The sequence below is a fragment of the Calliopsis andreniformis genome, chromosome 3 (genome assembly GCF_051401765.1).
Source record: "Calliopsis andreniformis isolate RMS-2024a chromosome 3, iyCalAndr_principal, whole genome shotgun sequence".
Classification (NCBI taxonomy): domain Eukaryota; kingdom Metazoa; phylum Arthropoda; class Insecta; order Hymenoptera; family Andrenidae; genus Calliopsis; species Calliopsis andreniformis.
The window spans coordinates 766,182-783,743 of NC_135064.1; the positions used below are offsets into that span (position 1 = coordinate 766,182).

General features: G+C 34.5%; 1 protein-coding gene across 1 annotated transcript in view; it reads right to left on the reverse strand.

Moving 5' to 3' along the window:
• LOC143176963 (peroxidase) overlaps positions 1 to 15,759 on the reverse strand; it is a 68,571-nt gene extending 52,812 nt beyond the window's left edge. The window contains exon 1 of the mRNA XM_076374650.1: positions 15,674 to 15,759. The gene's annotated coding sequence lies outside the window, so the exon portion shown is untranslated. The remainder of the gene's footprint in view (positions 1 to 15,673) is intronic.
• Between the last annotated feature and the right edge of the window lie 1,803 nt (positions 15,760 to 17,562).

Below are 17,562 nucleotides of genomic sequence, written 5' to 3' on the forward strand. Positions count from 1 at the left end.
GTGAATCTAACTTAACTAAGTAATTAAAAAATATGTCCTAGGATGTAAATTAAATTTTTAAAATGGAACATAATTTATAGTTACTACTTTTGCAGGAAAAAAATAAAATGTTTTGATAGCATTTTTGAACAAAGAAATAAGAAAACAGTGACCAATATATCCATAAACATGAAAATAACGGGCGACATTTCCAATTAGGTAATATTTGATTTTTTTCTATGGAAAAATGAGGTGTAGAAGCTTATTTGTGTTTATCGTTTCGAATAAGGGTTAAGTACATTTGTTTTCTGTGTGACTTACTATTAGTACCAGAGACAAGAATAACAATCATTTCAACAACTCCGTTATTAATTCATTAATTCATGTGAACGGTTGTTATCATTAGATTTTAAAAAAATTTTTTAAAAAATGCAACGATGAAAAAATTTTAATTTTTTAACTGTATTAGTTATACATAACCGTTATAAACGACTAAACCTTTTTTTGTTCCGAATAATCATTATAAATGATAGATATTTTTTTGATTATAAATAATTATTAAGCATGGTGAAAATAATTCTTGATTACGAATAACTATTACGGAAATTATTTTTGGTTACCAATAACCATTACCGCTGGCCAGAATTTAATATTAGTTGCGAATAACTGTTATTCTACTCATCCATAACTGTTATTCGTCACCAAAAACAATTTTCGTTATCTACGTATAATGATTATTTGGAATCAAACAAATTTTAATCGTTTATAATGGCTAAGCTTGATCATTATCACTTAAAGAAACATATAATTGTTATACTGTAACTCTCTAAAATTTTGATTATAACAATTGTGATTTCTGCTTAATATACTTTGGGTCTGAACTCTGGAGTTCTGATGTAGTGCAGTTAGAGATTATCTGTCATAAAACGATATAAATATGATACAGAGGTATGTAAGAAAATACGGCTTTTTCAATAATCGTCAAGTCATGAGCGATGGCTTGGCGCTCCATGGCGACAGCGACGGCCGGTTGTTCTACCGTGGTAGCGACAGCATGGCCTTTTGCAGGGAAAACCCCGGGAAAAACCCACGGTAGGACCTGACCTGGCAACACCGACCCGTAGGCTCAACGCTGGGTTTTCTGCAACCAGGACGCGTCCCATTCTTGTGCGACCTTGCGAACAAGTCAGTTCATCAGGAAGCCCTTCGCGAATTGTATTTGCGCTACCTTTGCGAAATATAATTAGTGCGCATCATCCTCTCACACAAACTGGTGAAAAAAGGAAGGAAAACCACTAGCATGACGAATCGAGAGACTGTCCTAGCATCGTCTTCCTCATTTCGTATTCTGGGTCTGTTTGTACGTTTCAGAAGCGTTTGCTTGACATTTTAACTCTGAGTTAAAGTCATGAACAGGACTTGCGTATTGTCTCAACCGGCAGGCGGTCTGCATCATTGAAAGTTAGTTTTTTAAACGGGAATATATAGTTTCTGCACTCCTTTCACCCGTTTATTTTGCCGCATCATTTACACCTTCTGAGCTTCCAATACTACGAGTATGACCTTTCTCCCAATGTAACGACAATCTTCAATTCATTATGGAACGGAAATTAATTATAACAAGTGTAAAAGGTTTGCATGTAGAATCACTTTAACTGCTTAATGTGAAGATATAGAGGGTGTTTACACAACTGGAACTGGCTACAGCTCTTAAAAGGTAAAAGATAGAAAAAAATTTCATTAGATAAACTTAAACAGTATTGGATGATGCCTGTTTCGGCGTATATGTTTATTCCGAAAGTAGAAGCATTTCAAAGATTCTAAGGTCGTCTATATTTTTTTCTAGGAAACTATACATTCTTTGTACATCATCGGATGCCTCTCTTTATCCTCTATAAAAAAGGACACTTAGGTCGAAACTTAATTCGTTCAGACGATATTCTAACTTTGTTGTCCTTATTTCACATTCGACAATTACCGTCTTCATCATACTTATGAACGTCATTTGTTGACATACAGAGAGTTTGATATTATGTATTTACGTTAGACACTTGATTTTTTTTAGACCCCGTGACTTTCTGTAAACTTAAACTTTCTGACATGTGTTGTTATTAACAATTTCGTCATGCCTGTAACATCGACTGACTCGATACTATTTGGAATAGTTGCTTTTAAGAAAATGTAGGAAATGGTCTGTTTTCTTTTTAAAAAATTGAAAGGTTGGAAGTTTCAATAAATTTTTATTAATTTCAGTTTCAATTAGAACAAATGACGTTCATGAGTATGACCAAGACGGCAATTGTCGTACGTAAACTAAAAAAAATTAAGTTAAAATATCGTCTGAACGATTTAATTTTCAACATAAGTGCTCTAATACTTTTTTATAGAGGATAAAGAGAGGCGCACGATGGTATGCAAAAAATGTATAGTTTCCTAGAAAAAAATATAGACGACCTTAGAATCTTTGAAATGCTTCCACTTTTGGAATCTAGAGACGCGGTAGCGTCTTGACGCCAAGTACATGAAGAAGAACACCCTGTATATATATATCGACTGTCGCTGCCGTGTATCTTTACCCGAGAATCGGCAATTTCAACCTTACCTGACACTTATTTCATTAATATCTCATCACACGGGCAATATTTTCTAAATTTAAAAGCATTTATCTTATGTAAACCGCATATGAGCTTTCCAATAAGACTAAATTCAATAAAATCAGTCAACCTATGACAGAGATATCGTAATATCATGTCATGGATCAGTCGAAAATTGTATGATTTTTCTTCCGATTCTTCTTATGATTCATATTCTTTAGGCAAATTTTCAACATAATACGTATACGCGTTACACGCACACATTCAGCCAAAAGGAACTAACACATGTTTCGTTCGTCGACTCTCGGCATTATTCGGCATGGCTCGGCGGCCGTCATTGGAAAGAGAACCTGCCAAGTGTCGAATGACATTTCGGACGCACAAGCAGAGAGGTTATCTGTAGTAGAAGATTATAGAACGGAGAAGCATCTTCATCCGCACAAATTTTCGAAAATTTGTGCCATGCTTGTGCGAAATATGTTCTAACAAATTGCAGCCAGAATTCTCATTTAAAACATTATCATTTCATTGTTTTAACTGCTTTCAATTTCTAATTAACAAATTGATAAATTTCTCTGCTGTAATGCAACAGAAATTTCAAATATTGATATAATAAATATTTGAAGAAAAATTACGATATAAATGTATGGTTGTTACAACAAATATAATTATACAAGTACTACTATCAGTATAAATTGTGTGGTACACCTTGCACTGCCCAAGATGTTAAAAAAATCATTTAAATTTCAAGACATAATAAAACATAATTTCACAGGATGGGTAAATCTGACAGATGCTTGCAATAATTGTGATAGCTCAAATACAAACATAATGAAGAAAGTCAATACAACTGCTTCCAAACAAATTCTTATTGCAAAATTACTTTTGTTCGATCACAATAGTAGTGGAACAACAAAAGTGGAAAATTTCTACATCAAAGCAATACCTACTATTAAAATACAAATGGAAGATCACTGTTATAAACTTAAGGCAGCGATTTTCCATCGTGGTAAAAGTATTGTCGATGGTCATTACACGAATAAGGTAAGGGGTAAGGGCACAACGTGGGTATCCGTTGATGATTTACGAATAGAAAAGCAAGCTTGGCCATGAAATGCTAAAGATAAATACATATTTTACTTCGAAAAGTGTTCATTGTGGTTGTTATTACTAAACTGCGGATGTTTATGCACGATAAATATGCAAAAAGCGTTTTGTATATTTTACTGTATAAAGTATAATATTAAAAATTATCTGAGGTCATTCCCTATTGAAATTATCTTTGTAAAAAGAAGTGAAATCCTAACAAAAAACTTCAAAATAGTAAAACAACTACGCCCAGTATATGAAAAAGTCGGTACTGTATCACAAAAAGATGTGAAATCGAAATGAGCTACAAATACATAAAGGTGCTTTCCAGCAATGTGCAAAGGCGACACTATGTAACGTAATGTAAGATTCGGTGCTTTCCAACTAAACTTAAGATGACACTAGCTAAAATGCTGTGTTCAACTTGGCGTGGCCAGGCAAGGTATTCTCAGATCATCAATACCATATCTTCTCTCGCAGGCTTTGTTGGATGACCAACTTAGGTAACTATTTAGTATTACTGACTCACTTGAAAGATAACTGCGATCGGGCCCAAAACAACTGCGTCAGCCCTGTATTGACTGACAATATCAGAGTCCAAACTCCTGGAGAAAACTGAATTAGTCATCATGTAACTAAGGGCTAGGGTCATCCTTTCCCCACCGCAACACTGAGATATAAGGCGTCGTGAAATTGTAAAAAGGGCTCATTCCGAACTCACCAGCTAATTAAGACAGTTCTCATTTCTAATCCTGTACCTACGGTGTACTCACACGTGTCCGAGTCTAAGTTCCTTGTAATTGTAGGTCCGTGCAAGTCCCGAAATATATTTATTATAATATTATTAGAGTATTTTACTCGCCGGGTTCCCAACAACTCTGACAATATGAGTAGATTTTCATTGTGTTGCATTTAAAAATATTTCTAAGGTCATTTATCGACATCAATACCTTGCCTTTCACAGATGTGCAACTAACTCATCAATTTAATTAAAGTTTGAACACATTGCGTGCACTTTCATTAGTTTGCAATTTCTAAATAATTCTTATTCATCGACCCCTTAAACTTGCCTGGCCACACCAAGTTGAACACAGCATTTTAGCTGTGCATAGTTGTGTCATCTTAAGTGTAGTTGGGAAACACCGAATCTTACATTACGTTACGTAGTGTCGCCTTTACACATTGCTGGAAAGCACCTTTATGTACTTGTAGTTCATTTCGATTTCATATCTTTTAGTGATACAATACAGACTTTTTTATGTACTGGGCGTAGTTCTTTTACTATTTTGAAGTTTTTTGTTAGTAAACATATACGCCGAAATACGCATCATCCATTACTGTTTAAGTTTGTCTCATGAAAATCTTTTCTACCTCTTACTGTTTAAGAGTTACAGCCTGGCCCAGTTGCATAAAACACCCTGTATTATTTTACAGCCATATCTGATTCTGGAAAGAATTTAATTGGTTGAAACTGGATTGCTATGCCGCCTCCTAAACGCAATAGGTACTGCAGCACAGGTCGGAACGACCTGTATCATTTTTCGTGTCGCCAAATGAATGAAACTACAAAAAGTATTTGTGAAAGACCCACCAAGTGTCAAATGACAAAAGTGGAGCCCCCAGGAGTTAAGGGATTTTCAAGGGACTTTTACACTTGCAAGTACTATAAAAAACACGAATGGACTGTGAATGTCCATTCATGAGATGTGATCGTTCGAATAAATATTGTGAAAATTCAAAACGCAAGAGTAAAGTCCAGTACATCAAAGCATGATAAGACCCGTCCTTGAGATCGTCGATCCAAAAGTCGATCAAGAAGACGGAGTCCGAGCCGTGAACGGAGCAGTATGAGAAGTGGGGGTTCGGATCTTGCACGTCTCGCAGACGTATTGTCAGGAATGGTCAATGCTGGACCTAGACGACTAAGCAATAACCATTATCTGAACGAGCAATTTCTACTAGAATTTGATCCAGTCGGGAAGACTCTGACAGCTTCGGACTGAATTGACAAAATCAACGACTGTGGTCAGGTATACGATTGGAACAATAACGTAAAGTTGTATTTAACGGGATGTAGATTGAGAGGCAATGCGAAGCTGTGATACGACTCACGTAATCGTATTTGAATTAGGATGTGTTTTAACTCTTTAAAGTACACGATTTTAAAGAAAATAAAAACCCAAGTTGCGCCTTGATGACAACAGTGATAACAACTTACTAATGCGTTTTGACTTGTATAAATTTTTGTTTTCACTTATTCACATATTTACCGTTGGTTCATAGCATTGTCGACTGAATGAAAAACTTTAAATATTAAACTGCATGACTATGAATAACTTTAATTTTTCGAAGTGGGTTAAAATATATCCCATCATGCATAAAAAGATAAGCAAAAGATGGGACATGTTTTAATCCACCTAACCCTAAAGAGTTAATTAAGCAGTTTCCGGGTGAAGAGAGCTTCGGTCGTCTATTTCACAAGGTAGTCGCGTATAAAAGTAAACTCGGTCAAGATTTGTAAAAGTATTGTTTCAATAAGCTCAAAAAGATAAATAGATTGAAATTAGACGTTACCGAGAGTTAAATAGTTGATATAATTCCAGACGATATCCACGATGAAATCATTCAGATGACGATATTAATAGCTAAATTAGGTACTATAGCTGCACTTAATCAAAGACTTAGCATTTTTCCGACAATGAAAAATAAGAACTTGAAGGAATCACGGAATACCGACGCAACTAGGGGCGTTAAATAGTCTAATTCTCAGAAGGCAAACGATCGTGATTCATTAAAAAGAGATATACCAAAAGTGTCACGTTTTTAAGAAAATGGGTCATTTCTGACTGATCCACAAAAAGATAATAAACCAGTTCTTAAATGTTCATATTGTAAAGACATCGGACATAGGCATGACAGATGTTTCAAAACACAAAAGGAGGAAGTAGTGTCGAAAAAGCATTGACTAGGAAAAGCCGAAACGCCACATTTGTTGAAGGTTGCTCAGGTGACGAAGTTGTTGATAGAAAAACTGATTAGAAAATGCAACATAAGTGACGTGTTAAAGGAAAGGAAATTACAGTTCGGTCAATGCAACTTGAAACTGAACAAACCGACAGTATCATGTCAGCGTTTAATAATACTGCCGGAATACCAATAAGTCAATCACGAACAAGGGTAGATATACAGAACATTCAGTATGAAACTCTTATTTACATTAGACCAGATGAGCAACTTAGTAAGGAGATTCTACTAGGTCGCAAAATATTGAGGGTGCCAGGTGTGGAATCAGTATGTAACGCGACCAAGATTAGCTTTTTCAAGAAGCCAGAATCAAATACGGAAATAAAGCAGGTGAATTTAGTTATGCGAAAACGTAAACCGATACAACGGGATGATGTAGATTGTGAATGGCTATCATTGGACGATGAAACCTGTTGATTAGAGGTATTGAACCAATACCGACCATGTGTTGCCCTTAATGTCAATGAGTTGGGACCTGCAGAGGTAGCGGGAATGAAGATAGATCTTACAAGCGGCGAACCAATCATCCGCCGGTCGTACCGACTGCCCTACATGGAACACGAAGGAGTTAAATCAATTGTAACGGAATTAGAGGCTGTATTATACGTGAAAGCACGTTACCCTACGCGAGCCCTATGTTGCTTGTTAAAAAAAAACGGGAAACAATCGTATGTGCGTAGATTATAAAGCCTAAAAATAAGGTCACAAAACGTATGAAATATCCACTACCTACATATCACTGACGACCAGATTTATCACTTAGATGGAAAAAAATATTTCGTAGCCCTTGATCTGAAATCCGGATTTTACAGATCCCATTATATCTTGATGCGGTTGAGCAAACTGCTTTTATGACTTTCGATAGGCATTACGAATTTTTACGTGTTACGTTCGGCTTTGTTAATGCCCCGGAATATTTTCAGAAGACAATGATTTCAATTTTTCGCGGAATGAATGCCAACATTTATATAGACGACATCCGTCGCGTGTGATACGATAGTAGAGGGGTTTGAATCCTTAATTAAGGTATTAGAGATATTATGAACAAAAAAATTCGCGATAAATGTCTCCAAATGTAAGTTTTTAAGGCGCAAATAGATTACTTAGGTAGGGAAATTTCTAAAGACAGAGTGAGACCGGGGCTACGAAAGGTCGAGGCAGTTACGAAAGCAGAAGCACCCAGGGACGTGACATGAGTACAATTCCTTGATTTTTCGGGTTTCTTTAGAAAATCGATTAAGAACTATTCGAAAAAAGTAGCACTCCTGACTCAACTACTGTGTAAAAACAACTTGTGGATATAGGATGAGGAGCAAGAGGATTCGATCGCAGACATAAAAAAAGCGTTATCATTACAGCCGATTTTAGTTATTTGTAATCCATTATTAGAAACGGAAGTGCATACCGTTGCGAATAAAATTGAGCTGGGGCCTATCTTAATTCAGAGGTTAGGGGAAAGACATCAGGTAGTGGTATACCATAGTCGAAAGATGAATTCTGCCGAACAGAGATATCATTCATATAATTTAGAAACGCTAGCGGTGGTCGACGCAATGAAAAAGTTTAGGGTATATCTGACAAATATCAAGTTTACTATCGTTACTGATTATAACATAATTCGAACCACCGCATCGAAGAAAGACCTCAATGATAGAGTTGCTCGATAGTGGAACTATTTGCAGGACTTCGACTTTGATATTGATTATCAGCCGGGGTCTCAGGTACCTCATGTAGATTACCTGAATGTTTAGCTAAATTATTTGTGTTAATTTAGTCAAGGTTCCTGAGTTTAAGGGGGCAGACTCCTTGTGTTTTGAGCTGTGTGCGTGCGCTCACACAAGCAAAGAAAGTCATACACGTATACGCGATGAGCGAGAGAGACAAACGGTTTCGCAAATTACGCTTTACGTCTCGATACTTGCATAAATGAATTTTTCGCGTGTACAGAACCCACGAGTAGACTTCACTACAGGGTGCTCTGGTCCGTTTAAAGTCCAATAAACACTATACGTTGAGAAAACTGTAAAATTACAAACTGTAAGCATGAAACAGACGCTGTTGTAAACTAGCAAGATGGCTGCCGAAGTGACATTTTCGCAAATATCTCACGATTTAATGGTTTTTTCACTCATAGCACACCAGAGCACCCTTCCTTGAATTAGCACAATATCGTGGAAATGCGATTTTCCTCAATTTAACACTTCTTGAAGGCGTAAAGCGTAATTTTCGTTGTGCACCCGTTTTGACACAAAAATAGTTCAACGATTTGCCGTTAGAAGCGTTAATGGTATATCTCAATCAATTGGGTCATATTACCATCAGCATCGATAAAAATACAGATCAGTCGGTAAATGTAATCTAGAATTTGACAGCTGAATGGCGTGTTCATCAAATACACGAATACAGACGCAAGAAAGGCTTAGTTGCCAAAACGTATTGAAAGTTTCGTCACGCTGTTGCCACATATATGTATGTACATATTACAATTCTGCCCATCAGGAAAACTTGAACGAATCCAACTCCAGCCGACATTTTGATTCTTACTAATAAGGGAACATCGCGAGGTGAAAGTCTCCGATTTTGATGAAACTTTGTAGGATTGTAGAATAGCAGAAAATATTCGACACGTATTTTTTTTTATTGCTTCTAATTCATCTAAAGGGTGTTAAAACCACCCCCAAAGTTGGGGGTGGAAAACATATTTCGTTTAATATCTCCAAAACTAGTGCGTATAGCAAAATGATATAAATGGGGCGATTGTGTATTTTTGAACGACGAATCCATTTATTTAAAAAATATATTAAAAAATAGTATATTGTCGTTGTTTTCACTGACAACATGCTGATCGAACGTTTTGCAAATTTATATGCAAATACTATGAACCAAAACACAAAATACGGCTAAAATAGAATTTTGAATTTTTACGTTATAAACAAAATAATAACATTCCTAGTTAAACTGCATTTTGTGCGAAATTGGGCCCTGAAACGAGTGGTTTTACGAAAAATATATACCCCTATAATGTTATTGTCATTATATTATGATACATGTTGTTTATTGTTCACTAAATATATAAATTATAACATTGCTAATGAATACTCGCAACGTCTTGCACTCGTTGGAACCAGTACGAGAGGTTCAGTGTGAGTGACTCTTGATCGATGAAAATGTAGCAAGTACAGGTGATTTACAAATCATTATTCTTCAATAATTATTATTTACTATAAACAAACAATTGGAATTGTTCCAGAAGGTATAGTTTAATCCACTAATTTTACAAGAAAGTACCGTAGTTGAGTGTGAATTAGGCATTCCCTCATAATCTGTAGGTGCCTGGTTCGAATCTCGTAGTAGCTTTTAATTTTTTTAGTTTTCAATTTTTATTTTAAATAATTCTAATTTTTGTATACCTTTTCACAGATTACAATTATACCACTCATAACATTTTTATTTTTAAATAAAAAAAATTAAAATAATTTCGTTTGTTTATTTCTTAAAAAGTATGAATGAATGATTGAATGAATAGCATGAATTTAATGAATTATTTATTCTATATATATAAGTTTTAGGATTTCACATATTAGTATATATATATGCCCATAATTATGAAAGTGGTCTAAATTGTATATTTCTTATTTTGGGATATTGAAAGGATTACATTTAAATAAATTAGAAAATATTTTTATATTACGTAACATTATAATTAGTCTTGATTAATGAACATTTATTATAAATGTGAAATTTTGTGTGAATCTCATACGAAAATGTTGTTTCTTAGACCACTTTCATAATTTTGGGCACATATGTATTGCTTCATTCGTGATACTCTTTCTTTCTCGTTCGCACCGTCCTTTTCTATATTCCGTATGAAGCAAAATATCGGCTCAAGGCGTATTCAGTAGAGATTTACTGATGCATAAAATTGTAATTGATGTGGCAACAGTGTGACAGAACTTTCCTACGATGCGATTTGGCAATTATATCTTCGCACTTCTCATTTGTAATTCAACAGGATAACGCTAGATGCCACATTATCAAATGTCGCATGTATAAATTATATGTTTTCACTAATGCCCGTTTTTTCGCAACAGCGCTTCGATCGATTCGGAGTAGGCCCCGAAGGAGTCTGCCCCCTTAACGTAATTTCGAATCTTAATAATAAACACAAGTTGTTATCACCCATTCAAGCAGATTGTCATTTTTTGTCGAAATTTTCATTTCCTTGCCTTCAAGATCATCCGAAAGTCATGATATACTAGATTGTTAAATTCGTCTTGAAACGGGTTATAAGACTGTTAAGTTAAAAATACGAAGTGCCATTTAAGAAAATGGTGGTCTTGACAATAATAATACAAAAAAAATTTTTCGAACTTTTTTTATTGCAACGTATAGCCAATCAAAGACTGATCTACTTTTGCTTAAAACATTTTTTTGTCAGATTATCGCAAGTACTTGAAAAATCCTGAAAAGTGTTACGTAGGACACCCTCTATATTGTAAACGTAGCTTAAGGCACATACGACGACACTTAGTGTAACGCGCTCGGTTTAGTAACAGTTTTTTCTTTTCCTTTTCTTCTGGGTCCAGCGCTCGAAGTGGCTAGACGTATTTGGATAAAGTTTAAAAACCTGTGGCACTTTTATTTAATCGAACAGTTTGATTTCCGATTATTTCATTTTAGTTTATTAATCTTGTACCTCTGTAAATAGTTGAGCAAATATATTGTAAATAGTAAAACGAAGAAGCTCAGTATAATTTTTCTGCATATCTGGAATTCTCATATGTAGGAACACGCAAGTACTATTGACACACACACTAACTGTGTAGCTGAAGCCATCTAACGACAAAACTATGAAAAAACAATTTGATGATTGAAATTCCAATAGATTTGAAAACCGATTGATGATTTGAAATTCCGTTTATTAAAAGATCAAGAAAATACCTCTACCTGTATCAAATTTTGATAACACTCCGTCAGGAAAGCAAAGACTGCTGGCGATTAGTGCAATAAGCGTAAATGCCGAGCGCGATTCAAAAACCAGGAATTTGAATGTCAACCAGAGCATTGAAGAACTTTCTTCGCGGATGGACTCGGTTTTCGGAGAGTCTAAGCCTTCAGTAAAGCTAAGGACCTTTGGAGGAAGACTCAGGTATCAAACAACACCAGATGTTGTGGGGGCTCCGGATGATCCTGTAAGAAGGTGACGGTGCGGGTTTTTCTAGGCTCGGCGCCTGCAGATCCAGATGCAGGCGCACCCCTTGATAGTGGTTTGAGGGTCCCAACACCGTTAGAGTAGGCTCTGCCTGGACTAATTGAGTGAGTTTAGCTCCTGTTCTCAAATTCACACTAGATGTTGTGGGGGGTCCTCGACGAATTTTTCAAGAAGCCGCAGTTTGTTTTCTGGCAGACCTTCGCATCGAACGTCTGCGCGAATATTCGTGATATGTGCTGAGTTTTCCTATAAATATAGTTCTTTCCTTACGGTATCCCGTCGTGTGCGTGGTTTTCCTCCAAATTCTACGCCAAGACTTCTAATCGTGTGTGGATTTGGATCAGAAGATTAATCGGAGAGTAGGCACATTTACCCTTTCTACTTAGAAACTTCATAGGGCGTGTTTTGACTTATCCTCTGGATTGTAAAGAGTAGGCAGGTTTAGTGTTATTCAACGATACCCTCGTATGATGTTTCAATGTTCGCGGATGAGAGAATTGTGATGTGTGAATGTGTGGATGTGTGAAATGAACACATAGGTTAGATAAAGGTGGACATATTTTAACTCTTTCTATCTCATATTGAGTGTTTTGAGTTGGCCTATGGATTGCAATGAATAGACAAAATTAACGTTATTCTATGATACCCATCAATTTTAACTGAATTTTGGATTCTGTAGCCTTGATGAGCGTCGTGAATTTTCCGATTGGCTGGTCGACATTGAGTGATCTCTTCCCTCCCTTACGTCAGTCCTCCGCACGGGCTCGTTCCTAGTGCTTTCCACCAAATTTTTAGACGCTTATAACTAACAAACGAAGCCTAAAACGCGCAATCGTTATTCTTGAGTTTCGTCTTTTTTTGGTTTCTAGAATCGCCCCTTAAATTTATCCCGTGCTGTTCAGAAACAACCCCTCAGGTTGCTTGAATTCAAGCCATTTGTATTCAAATAGCAAGGACGTTAAGTTTGTGTTCACACAAATCAAGTTACTTGGATTCAAGTGGTTTGAATTCAAAAGTAACTTACATTTAAGCTGTCAGGTAAAAATAATAAAAATGACTTCGGAAGACGTAGTGCTTCCTGATTATTTGATTATGTATTTTTCAAAAGAGACATGCATTTTTGACAGGTATAGTATACACCATGTACAGTACACCATGTATTGTACAGTATACACCATGGCATACATCAATCGGTAATTATTTAGAATAAGGACCTTCTCACCGATTTCTTTGAAACCTTTTTATATCATGTATCTTAATACGTGGATTAATTTTTCTAAATGAAATAATTGTCGCTCTCTTTTCCGGTTCGGTTCGAAAAGGTCTTAACAGAATCATTCTCGCGCGACCGAATTCGAATTCTTTCTAGCCCTAGCTCTAATCTAACTTAAATCATCTCTTTTTCTGGCTCTAGCTCTAACCCAATTCGAAATATCTCTTTTCCTGGCCCTAGCTCTAACCAACTCGAAACATCTCTTTTACTGGCCCTAGCTCTAACCCAACTCGAAATATCTCTTTTCCTGGCCCTAGCTCTAACCAACTCAAATCCCCTTTTTGCTACCTACCCTCGGCCTGCCACCATAATTTTCAAGCAAATAAAAATTTTTATCTCGAAAACGAAAAGAGAGCGACAATTATTTCATTTAGAAAAATTGATCCACGTTTCAAGATACATGATACAAAAAAGTTTCAAAGAAATCGGTGAGGAAACCCTTATTCTAAATAATTACCCATCAATCAATATGTATTTCATGGCAGGGAAAAGATGAAAAAATGTCAACTTCGCTTGAAGTTTGAAAGGATATTTCAAGTCAAGTAATATAACACGTTCACATTGTTTACATTGTCTCCAATAACTTGCATTCAAGTAACTTGACTAATCTGAACAAGACAAGTTTTCATTCAAGTGGCTTGAATACAAGTGACTTGGGGCAATTCGACCAATGTGAATATGTTATATTGCTTGAATTGAAATATGCTCTGAAACTTCAAGTGAAGTTGACATCCTTTCACCTTTTCCTGGCCTTGAAATACACATTAATTGATGTGTTCCATAATGTATATTGTACCATACAGGATAAATTTTAAGTAAATCAGTAAATATGTGAACGTCAAGGAAACTGTCAAAAGTGCATGTCTCGTTTGGAAAATACATAACTAAATAACCAGCATGCACCACCTCCCTTGACGCCATTTTTATTATTTTTGCATGACGGCTTGAATTCAAGTTATATTTGAATTCAAACCACTTGAATCAATATAATTTGATTTAATAAACATAAACTAAACATCAAGCTACTTGAATCCAGGTGGCTTGAATTCAAGTACTTTGGTTAATCTAAACAAGGTTTAAAATTTCGCTCTGCGTATCTTTAACTCTAGTTTGTGTAACATCTTCTATGTTCATAGATGCGTATACTCCTATACCTCGCCTATGGTAATAACTTAAATTCTTTCGAAGGAAGTACAACAAATAGAGCGCTTATTATTCGTAATGCAAAACATTATATGATTCTAGTTTTTCGATACTCGTAATCGTACTTCTAGCGGAAATATTGAATTCAAATGTGAAAAACAAACGTTTGACTGAACACAACAGTGTTATATAAATTTAAAATTTTTGTGTGATGGAGATTGAGAATGGAATTAAAATAAGTAAATAGGATAAAAGAAACATAATCAAAATAAAATAGAAAACTAGAAAAATGAATATTGTACACCTTGTACTAAAATAATAAAATTCGATAAAATCTAAGGAGTATGCCATAAAGAGGTTTTTGTAACAAATAATATTCTATTATTTTGTAACAAATAGTATTCTTGCAAAAAAAACTAACTGCAACTTTCTTCATAATTTTTGTATTCTACTATAAACAGCACAAATAATTATACTTTCAATGACACTTAGAGGATCAGTATCGTAGATAAAATTTTCATTCGCAAAGAAATCGTGATATACAGTAACGTCGTTATCAGCGGTCACTGTTGTTACGGGGTGTTTTAAAAATAACTATCGAATCTAGGTCAGTCCGTAGCCATTGCAAAATTTATCATCATATTTGCACTAATACGTCATTAGTATCATTATTTTGACTCATTCTTTACCGACTAAATCAACCTACAAAATAGTCATTCATTTAGATTCTTTGACTATGAAAAAGTTTTAAAATATATTTTCTACTATAAATCATTAAAAAAGTTGTGCCAGGAATAAGTAATGCAACACAAAAATTATTTGACCCTTTATGCAAGAAGTATGATCTAAAATTTTAACTCATCATAGCTCATACACGTTTATAGCCTCATATAGCCTCATATATCTCATATACCCTAATATAGCTTATACCCAGTAATAACATAAAACATAATGTACTCATACGCAATGCAAGAAAAGAAATTGTTTCTTTAAAAGTGATACAGATGAGTATGATTCTGAAAAGTTACTCTTGGATTTTTCCATCAAAAACACTATTAATTCGGAGAAAACTTTGTAAGGAAATCTCAGATAAATTAAAAAGAAATAACTGAAACAGAACGTTTCCAGATTAGGAACTTGAAGTGTTATGATATAGCACTGATATAGACAACATCAATTCTGAATTATCCTAAATCACGATGTGCTTCAGTCATTGTTAGGTACCATTTTTTAAAGCATAAGCACGCAGACATTATGTGAATCGTCGAGATTACCCAGTTACACTAAACCGATTCCGGAAAAAAAGAAATGAATAATAATAGAATCGCAACAAATTGAATAAAGATAAAGGTTACTCACGATAACAGATGAAAATAGTTCGAGTGTAAATGCGTTAAACTAGCCTATGATCTAAGGCACCTTGGCCAGTTTATATTAGACTACAGTTCGTATTTGTGCCACTTCGACCGCGCTTCTGACTGATCTTCGCTTTTCAACTGCACTATATATGAAGAGTTGCTCTATCAGCCAACAGGCGATTCTAGATAGAGGCTATGCCTGGCACTCTTATTGGTTACTCGATCATCTCTTCGTCTCTTGGCATTTCTTGGTATGTGCTCGGGGTCGTTCCGGGTCAGTCTTCACCCTGGATGAAAAGTTCAATGCATCGGAAAATTCATCGTTTTACTATGACTGTTATGTGGAACCAAGTTCGAACTTGCTTATAATTATTTGGACAGTAATAAACTTGAATTCTATTCTCCAAGGCTAATTATTGCTTACAACTCGTTAAATTTCTTGACTTTATTGTTAACACATAATTTCATGTATTATTATTGACTTTGACTGAATAGCATGCATTTAGTCTACGTAACACGCTTTCTACTATAAATTGTTAATTTTTATTTACACACTTTTTTCACATAGATATATGTAAATATACATGTACATTTACATAGGTTGGAATTAATATTATGCATAAAAAGAACAGAAGATATATCAGTTGCAACTGCTTTCTTATAGTTTTGAATTTATTTGATTTCCTTTGACTCTATTTTAATTTTCTAGATGTAATAATTTTGCACAGATTTATGCGATCTTAATTTTATTTTTTACTTCATAAAATATACATAATCTGTGTTCATTAAAATATTGACTTAATAATGTATATTTCCTATATTTTAAACTACTACTTAAATGATTTTATATATTTTATGGAAGTTACGTATATAACATTATACGAATTTACTTACTAGAATGTAAAGACAATTAGTAGAGAAACTTCATTTTATTTTTATTGAATTCAATTTGAAAAAGCATATTTAAATGTTATGAAGCTAAACTTAATATTACATTGATTCATAAAAAGTGTAGTATTTATTCTACAACATTAATCAGTAATGTTAATATCTTTTTATATATGAAAATAGTCAAACAGTTATCATGATTGTACGCAAATGATTAAAGACAGAATATCTTAATTATTGTAAAGCTTTCTTTATAAAATCATGTATGCTTAGTATTATATTTTTATTTGAAAGACCTATATTTAAAAAAAGAGATTTTCTTAAAATATTTCATATTTCCAATTTTGTCCATAACATATTTTTATGTTATACAGGATATTCTAGGTTTTTCGGCCAAACGGTGTCAGTATATTCTACGAGCGAAAATAAAGAAAAAATGTCATATAAACATAGGCTCCAAAATGCTTTATTAAAAAATGATAAGAAAAATATGAAATAACAACGGACTAATTTTCGTTCAACGTAGAAATATTAGTAGTGTTTCTCTTGGTAATTATACCTCTTTCTTATCTGTGTTTACTTATCCAAGCTATGTTAGCTAATTCAAATCGTCTTAATCTGCATGGTAATAGGACTAATATTGTTTAGTAAGTTGTACGATATCGCAGTAGTCACGTACCACGAAGGTTTACGAATGGAGAATATGTGGAAATTTACTTTATTTACGATTTCATAAATGAAAGGAAACGAAGGAGAAATTCGTAACGTAGTACGGTCAATTTTTCATAGATATCAATGCTGTATTTTCAAAAACGAGCGACACATTGAAATGGAACTAATGTAGATAAATATTTCCAATCAATCCATTGTTATTTCGATCTCTTTTTTGTAATTTTTTAATAAAACATTTTTTAATCTATGTTTATAGAACATTTTTTTATTATTTTTGCTTGTAGAACATACTAACATCGTTTGGCCGAAAAAATCTGGGACACTCTGTAT